This window comes from Humulus lupulus, chromosome 6, assembly GCF_963169125.1.
Source record: "Humulus lupulus chromosome 6, drHumLupu1.1, whole genome shotgun sequence".
Lineage (NCBI taxonomy): Eukaryota > Viridiplantae > Streptophyta > Magnoliopsida > Rosales > Cannabaceae > Humulus > Humulus lupulus.
Window position 1 is genome coordinate 124294437 of NC_084798.1, and position 11464 is coordinate 124305900.

The 11464-nt window shown below is 36.7% G+C and overlaps 1 non-coding gene across 1 annotated transcript; it reads right to left on the reverse strand.

Moving 5' to 3' along the window:
* Positions 1-232: 232 nt before the first annotated feature.
* LOC133787326 (small nucleolar RNA R71) lies at positions 233-339 on the reverse strand. The gene has a single exon (XR_009872354.1). It is a non-coding gene; the product is annotated as a small nucleolar RNA R71 (small nucleolar RNA).
* Positions 340-11464: the final 11125 nt, after the last annotated feature.

Consider the following 11464-nt stretch of genomic DNA (forward strand, 5'->3'; position numbering starts at 1 on the left):
TGGGTTAGATAGAGAGGATCCTTACATGCATGTTAAAGATTTCTTAAAAATTTGCTCAACATTTAAATTTCAAAACTTTTCTGATGAGTCGGTCAAACTAAGATTGTTCCCTTTTTCATTAAAAGACAAATCAAAAGCTTAATTAAATTCCCTTCCCACGGGATCTATAACTACATGGGATCAACTTTATAATAAATTATTACTGAAATTTTTTCCTATGTCTAAAACTGATAGTCTAAGGAGAGAAATCTCCAAATTTTTTCAAAAAGATAATGAAGAGTTTTATGAATGTTGGGAAAGATTTAAAGATTTATTATTAAAATGTCCTCATCATGGTTTTAAAAAATGGAGACTTGAAAATATTTTTATGATGGTTTGACTCCCTCTAATCGTCAAATGATTCAATCTATGCATACCGAATTTTTTTTTTTAAATTTCAAGGACAAGAGGCTTGGGACGCCCTTGAAGATTTGAAAGGCTCAGGTGAATGTAACGCCAAATGGCTTAGGGTGCGAAGCCCAAGTTCGTGACTTATTAGTTACGTTTCTGGTTCAAGTTCGTGACTTATTAGTTACTTATCTGGTTCAAGTTCGTGATTTATTAGTTACTTATCTGGTTCAAGTTCATGACTTATTAGTTACTTATCTGGTTCAAGTTCGTGACTTATTAGTCACTTATCTGGTTCAAGCTCGTGACTTATTAGTTACTTATATGGTTAACGTTCGTGACTTATTAGTTACTTATCTGGTTCAAGTTCGTGACTTATTAGTTACTTATCTGGTTTAAGTTCATGACTTAATAGTCACTTATATGGTTCAAGTTCATGACTTATTAGTCACTTATATGGTTCAAGTTCGTGACTTATTAGTTACTTATCTGGTTCAAGTTCGTGGCTTATTAGTTACATATTTGGTTCAAGTTCCTGACTTATTAGTTACTTATCTAGTTCAAGTTTGTGACTTATTAGTTACTTATCTGGTTCAAGTTCGTGACTCCATAGTCACTTATCTGGTTAGGGTGTGGAATCCAAGTTTGTGACTCCTTAGTCACTTATCTGAATGGGCTACAAGCCCCAGCATGATTACCAGAATCGTTATTGATATTCACTTGGGATTGACTTGATAGTAATCCATACAGGAGGGCAAGGTCCACAATCATTTATTTGGACTTACTTGCATGCATGAGTATGGCTATTATTGCTAGGCATGCCTATTATGATTCAGTGACATGTTATTACCTGTTCATGAGCATATTGAGTTTTCTTGCTGAGCCTCGGCTCACGGGTGCTATGTGGTGAAGGGAAAGGAAAAGAAAGTTGGACCATCCTTGAGTTGGAGTGCTTAGGTGACGATGTGTACATATTTGGCTGCTCGACCACCACGGCCGAGGGTTTAATGAGGAACTAGGGTTAAACACTATTTTGCTGCTTAGGTCGGCTGATTGTAAATCTTTTATTGTAATTAACCTTTAAATTATATTTTGGGATCCCAATATATATAGTAAATGTTTTAGTGAAACGTTGTATCTTTAACCAAAATTTTTAACCCTAAACCATTAATCACATTTAGTTACACGATTATGGCCAAATGACTCAGTTAGCGAGTTTAGCACTGTTTAAAATGCACATCGTAACGGTCCCTGGGTAGTAGGGCATTACACTCTTGCCATCCATTGTGCAAACACAGACACTTGAGTTGAAGGCACTCCCGGGTCATTTGAAGTATGCTTATTTGGGGAGAAGGAAACGTTACCGGTCATTATTTCTTCTCATTTTTCCAAAATGCAAGAAGAAAGGCTTAGAGAGTATATGACCACTACTGGATGGACTATAGCAGATATAAAGGGAATAAGCCCAACAATGTGTATGAATAGAATACTTCTTGAAGAGGGATCTAAACCTACAAGAGAGGCTCAAAGAAGGTTGAATCAACTTATGATGGAAGTGGTGAAGAAGGAAATACTCAAGCTCTTAAATGTGGGTGTGATTTTTCTCGTCTCTGATATCAAGTGGGTGAGTCTAATTCAAGTGTTACCAAAGAAGTCTGGGGTTACAGTGGCGAAAAATGAAGACAATGAGCTAGTTCCAACAAGAGTCCAAACTGGTTAGAGATTTTGCATTGACTACTGGAAGCTCAACTAGACAACGAGAAATGATCACTTTCCCTTGCCCTTTATTGATCAAATGTTTGAAAGGTTGGCTAGTCATTCTTTATATTGTTACTAGGATGGATATTCAGGGTATAATCAAATTGATCAAATTGTAATAGCACCGGAAGATCAAGAGAAAACCACCTTTACATAACCCTTTGGCACTTTTGCATTTCGATATACATCTTTCGGTCTATGCAATGCTCCTGCAACATTTCAGTGGTGTATGGTTAGTATCTTTTTAGATTATGTGGAAAACATCATTGAAGTGTTTATGGATGACTTTAGCGTGTATGGCGACTCGTTTGAAAATTGCTTGACCAATCTTACTCTTGTGTTACAAAGATGTGTCGAGACCAATTTAGTTTTGAATTGGGAAAAATGCCATTTTATGGTGACTCAAGGGATAGTGTTAGGGCATGTCAACTCAGAAAAAGGGGATCAAAGTGGACAAAGTGAAAATTGATCTTATTAGATCTCTTCTGCCTCCAACAAGTGTGAGAAAAATAAGATCTTTTCTTCGGCACACTGGTTTTTATTTTCGCTTCATCAAAGATTTTTCATGAATAGCCACGCCTTTGTGTAAACTTCATCAAATATTTTGAGACAACTAACACTTTTGACAAAACCATTGCTTATGTTTTATTTGTTTGGTTTTTAGTTTTTATTAGTTATTTTGCTAAGGGACTTGCAAAGTCTAAATGTGGGGAAATTTGATAAGGGAATTCCAGGTATTATATTTGTTATCCTTTAAAATTTAGATAATGTTAATTTCTTGTATTTTTAGGTGTTCTTAGCTTTGTTTTATGAGTCCTAGATTTTTAGGCCATCAAATATTTTGTGAGAGTTTATTGATGAGTTTTATCTATTTTTGTGGATAGGTATTTACGAGCAATGATATGACTCGAGAAAATGATGTTTGGGATGAGCTTGAAGTGTTTTAGAAGTCCCTAAATCTTAGGTTCGAGGCTAAAGTTGGAGATTTTTAAGAAAAACACACGAGTGTTGAAATTGCACACTAGCCGCATCCATCTGTAATCTAGGTCATGACCTGGGAGTTAGAACGTGGTAGCTGCGGACACCCTAAACCCTTGGCCGTGGGCGACACTCGATGCATTCCCAGAAGCTTCCTGTGGTCGCGACCACAAAGAATCATAGATCACGATATGTTCAGGTGACAGAGAAGTCCTTTACTGCTAAGAGGATAGAGAACATGTTATGGGAGAGGGTGTCGCAAGATGCGATACTAGAAGGACTGCTCCTCCATTTACTGGGTCTAGTAGAGGTGGTGGCCCCATTTATGGTACCACTAGGTTAGATAAACGATTTTGGGGTACTCAGAGTAGCTGTCATGGTGGAAATGAGAATTGGAAAACCTATCCTGAGTGCGCACGATGTGGCGACAAGCTGGTGTCACTCGTTGTTCGTATCTAGTGTAGCGATAGACAAACTTAGAAGACCTTGAGATATGCATGGTGTGAGGTTTGGAACCATGTTACCTACTGGAAAGTTAGTAATCTCTTGTAGATGGATTAAATCCTTACCAATGGAGGTGCATAGTAGATAATTATTTGCGAACTTGGTTTGGTTATTAAAGGAGGACTTCGACGTAGTACTAGCTATGGGTTGGTTAGGCATGTATGGGGCAACCATAGATTGGGTAAAGGAAAGAGATGGTAATTTTGAGCCTGAGGGAGATGATCCCTTTGTGATTGTGGGTGCTAAGGATGGACCCTACAGCCTGTCGATCTCAATGTTGAAGGCTGGAGATATATTATAGGAACCGTTGGACTAGAGGAGACCAGATTGGTTTGTGAGTTCTGAATATGTTTCCAAAGGATTTATTTGAGTTATTACCGCACCAAGAGACCGAGGTTGTTACAAAATTGACGCTTGAAACAGAACCGGCATCCAAGGAACCTTACTAAATTGTACCGACAGAGTTAATAGAATTGGAGGTTCAATTACAAGAGCTACTGGATTTGGGGTTTATCAGATCGAGATTTTCACTATGGGATGCACCAGTATTATATGTGAGGAAGAAAGATGAATTGCTGCGAATACATATAAGCTACCGACAATTATATAAGGAACTTATCAAGATTAAGTATCCACTGCCAGGGATTGAGGATTCGTTTGATCAGTTGCAAGCCAAGATAGTTGTAGTGTCCCAAAACTCCTAGTAATGATTAATATGTAGATTAGTGTGCCTGGAGGGCATAATTAGAAATTATGTTATTTTAATCGAATATATATATGTGATTATTTGGATTACATGAATTATATTATGGTATGACTGCTTATGTATATTTATGTGTATTAAATATTCTTAAAGACCCTCTTTTGTCAAAAAGGGGCAATTTCGTAATTTAAATCCTTTGAGGGTATAAATGTAATTTTCTATGCTTGTGTGTTTGAGACCACATTATTATGTGGATAGACTTGAGATATTTGACACAAGTCAATCCTTTTGAGCAATTAGCGGAAAAGTCACAACGGTGATTAATACCCAGCTCGGAGTGAGCCAAGGGGGTATTTTGGGAGTTGTTGATAAATGAGAGTATTTGATGGGAAATAAATTGTATTTGATGAATTGGTTAATTAAATTGGAGATTAGAGGTACAATTTAAGGTTTAGTGGGAATTTAAGCAAAATGACTAAAATGCCCTTGAAGTTAACTTAGAGGTTCTTTGGAGGAAGGGGTATTATGGTCTTTTTGAAAATTAGGATGAGTAAGATTATGCTAAGTATTGAGCAGTTTTCCATTCATGTATGTAGTCATTTCTCTATCTCTTTGTTTTCCTTTCACTTTTCTTTTCGAAAGAAAAAAGAAAAGAAAGATAATCTAAGTTTGCAGGCAAGCTTGGTTTTGGGGAAGATTCTTGAAGGCATGAGGTGTTAAAGGAGGAATAAAGCTGTTAGGACCACCACAAGTTTTTGGAAATTTGGATTCAGACATATGGGTTTTCTCTTTGGTGTTTTCTTTAGTGTTCTTGGTGAAACTATGGATTTTTTGTAGAATTCTGGTCTAGTACACAACATTGCATACATCAAACTTCCAACTGCAGATGCATATGAAATTTGTCTCATCTCTTCATCCTCTGTAGGATTCTGTGGAGAATACCTCTTTTAAAGATGAATTCCATGTCGGGACGACAAACGTCTTTTCTTGGAACTTTCATAGAGAAACTTTCTAGTACCTTATCTATGTAGGTCACTTGACATAGAGCTAAAAGTCTGTTCTTTCTATCCTTGATAATTTGGATACCTTAAACATAACTTGCTGCACTTAAATTTTTAATCTGAAATTTTGTCCCCAACCATTTATTTATGTCTGAAAATTTCTTGACATTGTTTCCAATGAGCAAGATATCATCTACATAAAAGGATTAAGAACATCACAATATGATTTACCTTTAGTTTGTAAATGCAAGGCTCATCGACATGCCATAGGTTTTAATGATCTCATTGAACCTTAAGTTTAAGAAGCGCTTCAATAGCTGGAAATACAGACGGGCAGAAAAGGTGGGAATGGATCTTAGATGCGAACAACAATAGTGGAAATAGGAGCAAGAATAGCCAAGGTAGAAGAAATAAAGGTAACAATGGTTCAAACAATAATAACAATAAGTGAGCAAAACCAAACAAGTACAAACCAAGGTTTACAAATTATATAACTCTGGTCGAATCAAGAGCATATGTGTATATTGAAACTCACACCATTATCCTATATAGACAACCAACACCATTTTGAAAGTAACAGAGCAAAGGGATGAATAAGTTCTGAAGATTCCCTAACGATTACAAGTATGACACAAATAATGCAATTAGCTAAAAGATGAGATCATGTTTCTTATTCAACAAAGCCACTTAAAGTAGTATGTCCATGATGGGCATGATAGGCAGGCAACTGCAACAGGAGGAACCTCCTTTACACCCAGCACCCTTAGCAGGAACTTTGGATACTTTATATGGAAGACCACATTTAGCCTTACCAAGTATTATAATTCCAAGCCTATAATTTTATTTAGAAAAATCAAATAGGAAAAGTAATCAAAATAATTAATGAAATTAAAGAAATTTCAACAACTAAACAAGAACAATTCCAAGATTTAAAACTTAAAGCATTGATTTTCCCAATCGTTCAATTATGAATCTCAATTTCCAAATCTTTCCAATTAATTTTCCCCAATTTTCAAGTCAAGAACCCTAATATAATTCTACCCCATTTCTTAAGTGCAAGTGAATTTATTCTTAATCTAACGATACGATATCTCTATTCAATATCAATTAAAAAAGAATTCATTATGATCTATGGTTCATTTTACACTTCATAAGAATTATGAAATCTCTCAATATCACACTCTCCGTGTGTCATGCAATTCTATGTCTAATATAGGATTACCTTGTTGAAGTGTGAATCCTAAATTTAAAATCATTCTAATGGTGATCAAGCATTAAACAACATTAACAACAAGAAAGCATAAACAAATTGATAGAAAATCTCATGGAAATCAAATAAAAATTTCAATTCATAATGTCAAGATGGTTTCATCAACAACCTAGAAAACTAATTTAGTTCATGATATTTATAGAGTCCCAAAACACCTAAATAAGGATTAATACTTTGATTAGCATGTGGGGGGTAATTATATGAGTTATATTATTATATGATTGAGTATGCATGATTATGTGTATTATATATGTTTAAAGACCCGCTTTTGTTAAAAAATGGCATTTTGTAATTTTGACTCGTTGAGGGTATATCTATCATTATTATGTGTTATGTTCTTGAGACCATATTATTATGTGGATATATGTGTGATATTCAACGTGAGTCGATCCTTTCGAATGTTTAAGCCAAAAATTCACAATGGCGATAAATGCCCAGCTACATCTCGGGTCGAGCCAAGGGGTATTTTGAGAATTTTAATGTTTTGGAATTATTGATGAGATAAAATTATTGGTGAAATGGCTATGTTTGATGGATTAGTGGATTAATTTAGAGATTTGAGGTGTAATTTGAATTTTAAGTGGAAAGACCAAAATGCCCTTGATAAAGGTAAGGGCAAAATGGACATTTAACCAATTGGGGGTAATTGGGGGGTTTTGGAACCTTAAAGTTCAATTCTTGATTATGAGTTGAATTTGAAGTTTGATTGATGTTTATAGAATGTAGATGAGGTATAGTGACTATTGTAATGCTTAAATTCTGAGTTGAATACTATTTAGGGCGAGTTTGTATAAGTTTGAGATTTTGAAAATCGTAGAAAAATACAGGTTTAAGTCTTTGACTTGTGTCGGTCGACCAGCCTAGGGCACCCGGTTGACAAGCTTGGGGTTCGGGCAGGCTTGGCCATTTTGGCCAAGTGGTCGACCGACCCATGTTGACAACCATATTTTTTAGGCTGTCTTCAAGGGATTTTGAGGGGTAACCTTAGGGGATTAAAAGCTATGGTTCCTAGGACAACATTGGGCATGTTTAAATCGTATTTTGGACTTAGTGAGATTTATAGAATGTCATTGTAGGTGGTGGTTATGGAAAAACAAAACCTACATCATTCTTTTATGACTAGGGTTTCCGAGAAGTTCGTGAGAGGATCGCACTCGAGGTTGTCTTGATTCTCACAGCAAACTTGAGGTAAGAAAACTGGCACATGCACATAGAGTAGGGTATGGGCCACAATGTTGATATGTAACAGTTATAACCATTTATTTGAAAATTGAGTTAGGGTTGCATACCCCACTCTATATTTGTGTTTGTTGCATTGATTGCATTATGTATGTTTGTGATTGATTGGCATAGGCCGTATTCTGCAATACATGTGGAATGTAGGTCGTGATGGCATAGGACCACTGTGGGGTGTTGTGCACACTTGTTAGGCACCTCGTTCGACATAGGCTGTGTAAACTGCTTTTGTACTGAAATGAGTTCATCTTTTATCTATGAAGCATGTTGTTTGTTATTCATGTTTAATTGGTTATTTATTATGCCTTGTTGAGTTTTCTTCCTGGGACTTGGCTCACGAGTACTCTATGGTGCAGGTAAAGGTAAGGGAAAAGTTGACCAGCCATAAGTCAGAGGGCTTTAGAGCGGCGCTTACAAACTTGGCCGCTATGGTCAAGTTATTTTGAGGGACATAGAGTATAAGTCCAATTTGGTCTATTAATTCATTTTGAAAAAAAAATATTTCTAGTAGGGCAAGTGGAGGAGTTGTTTTGGGCCTAATTAGTGCTTGAAAAATCCCTAAAAATTAAATTCTTGAAGCAGTGTCGTAACGCTACCGTTCCAGCACTGCGACACCATTTAAACACTGCTGAAATAATTGTAGTGTCTAAGCACTATTGTAGCAGCACCGCAGCGCCTAAATAATGACGTGACTTCTATACGTAGCGCTGCATCACTACTATTCAAAAGCCTAGGCGCTACAACCTATAGCAATTTTTTTTTTTGACTTTTCTCGTCACTAACACGTGTCATTCTTCATTTATTAAGCTCTTAATGATTTTTAAGACTCCATAATCAACTTCAACTTAAATTTCCCATCACATAAGTTCAAATTCACGAATCCTCAAGACTTTGGATGATCTAAACAAATACTCAAAAATAATAAAACACACATCAAAAGTCTAAAGATTTAAAAAAAATATTAAGTAAGAAAAATATCAAATATGATGTAAATAATTGAATGATGAGCTGCGTGATGGTCATAATTGAGAGGAGGAACTTCGAAGGCACCCTTAGTTGATGAACCTGTAGGTTCTTGGTCTCTATGTTATTGACGAGCGGGTTGAGGTCAAGGCTCAGGTTCTTGCCTTTTTTGTTGTTAAGCTAGTTGAGGTAGAGAACCTGGTCGTCTTAGTTGAACATTTGGGTTTGCCCCCAAAGAAATTCTTTGTCTAGTGCTCCTGGTCGATTTATATGCTTGTTGTTTTTCTCTAGTCATTGTAATGGGAAATTATGCTACTGTAACATAATGTTTTGCTAATTATCTTTGTAAAGAATTGGATTTGTCAGTTAGGGTGCTGACTGGTAGTGTATTAAGGGTGTTTGCTCAAACTAGCTAACTCCACTCTATTGGAAGATAGTTTTGTATTCGCTCCTTAACTTTGGCTAACTTGCGATGGTATGGTTCTATTTGATCTCAGGAATCCAAACAGAAATGATGTTGCTCACCAAAAGAATACAAGATATCTTTTGATTGTGATGATGAACTATGTTCGATATCATCAATCAGTATATGTAGTAAGTCTTCATGCACTGGTCGCTCACCTCCCTAGTAGTAGGATTCGTGCATCTTAGAAGGAAAGGAAATAGAGATAAGTAATCTATTCGACCAGCGCAATAAGAGTCTAGAAAGAATATTCTGTAAGCAAGTCGACATAAACATAAGTTCATAATCGACCAGCAATGTTTTCGGATTAAAAAGGTGGTTTTGAAAGCTTCTTCAAGAAGCTTTGCACCTACTCAACAGGCGGGAAAAACCCAAGTTTCTCTGGAATTGACAAATCAAAATTTTAATTCGATTTTTGTGGAAAAAATCATGATTAGTCATAGATCAAGCCTACCCAAAGCTTAAAAACCATTTTCCTACCCCCAAACACCCCATTTTCCCAGTAAATTACCAAATTTTTTATGAACAATCCTACGATTTTTAACAGTTTCAAAAAACAATAGACATTTGAGAATCAAGCTTCATTTTTAATGGAAATTAAGAGAAAACTAGAGTTAAGTATAGAAAACTTACAAGAGTTGCAGAATTTGAGAAGAACTTATTGAAAAATCTGATTGCGAGCCTTCGATTTTTGTAGATTTTTGGTTGTTTGGGAAATTTTGAAGCTAAAAGAAAGTGAAAGAAGAAAGAAAGAAAATGAGATTTTATAGGAGAAAGGGGTAGGTAAAAAGATGTACCTTTTTTCCTAGAGAGATGCGGACTTGTCGGCACAATTTTCCAAAATAAGTAATCATTATATTTTATTCATTTCAAGAGATGATGTGTAACGCCCTGGTTACTCCAGAACAGTTACGGTGAACGGTGGACTAGAAATTTGACTCGCTACCCGAGTCCTTTGGTCAAAAACGTGCTCTATGTGTAATTAACAGGTTAAGGTATAAAACCAATAAAAAAGGAAATGGATATTTTCATTACAAACTGCTCTGTAGAGCTAATAAAAACATTTACAAGTTGTTCTCAGTACAAAATGGTCATTACTGTTTTAAATTTACAATCCCGCCGACCTAAGCAGCAAAAATAGGGTAAACCCCCTAGTTCCTCTGAGAACTCCTTGGCCGTGGTGGTCAAGCGGCCGCATATGTACACATCACCACCTAAGCTCTCCACTCAAGGCTAGGTGAGCTTTTCTTTACCCTTACCTGCACCACATAGCACCCATGAGCCAAAGCCCAGCAAGAAAACATAACACTATTCATAAACATTATCAAATGATTATCATTATAATCACACTGAGCATAAAGCTTTCAAACAAATGAGTGAACATCACATGAGGTCCTGATAAACCACACTGAGTGACTAACAAGCAAGCCACTAATTCAAATGGAAGAGTGGCTGCTAGGTAAGCCACTAGCCTTGAACAGGTTCTGATAAACCATACTGAGCGACTGACAAGCATGTCACTGTTTCAAGTGGGAGAGTGGCTGCTAGGTAAGCCACTAGCCTCCAAGCGCTTATTTCATTCATCGACCCTCAAGGTCGGTTTGGCATTAATGCTCTTTGAGTCATTCAATGCTGATAGTCGATTAGATCTAATCTTTATTGGCTTGCGTTAACACGCTAGGGCCGTCCTGACTAATGAGTCAGCTCAATGTGACCAGTGCCCAACACCACTGCTGAACCTGACTAATAAGTCACAGCTTCACAGTTGATACTAGCACCTTTGCCAAATCTGACTAATGAGTCAGTACCATGCACAAGTGAGCAACATATGCTAAACATTCTATATTCAATCCAAGTCCATTTTTACACAACCAGCATGCCTCATGAACATCCATGCATGTCACACTTGGGGTGCAGTTTTCTTACCTCTGGTTCGAGTCAGAATGAATAAAAGAACGACCCCTGAGAACGATCAACCTTTTGGTCTTTTAGCGGTTACCTGGTCATAACCAATTATGGGATTCCATCAATAAAATGAATAATAAAAGGTTCCCAAACCAAAACCTAACCTCTGGGACCTCAAACACTACTCAACCGGGTAGTAGGTTCAACCCCGAGGCCTTAGGCTTGAATCCCCATGCTAGAAACTCCATTTTGGCCAAAATGCCACTAAGGGCCGCGACCCTCCCCTGCTGCGCTGT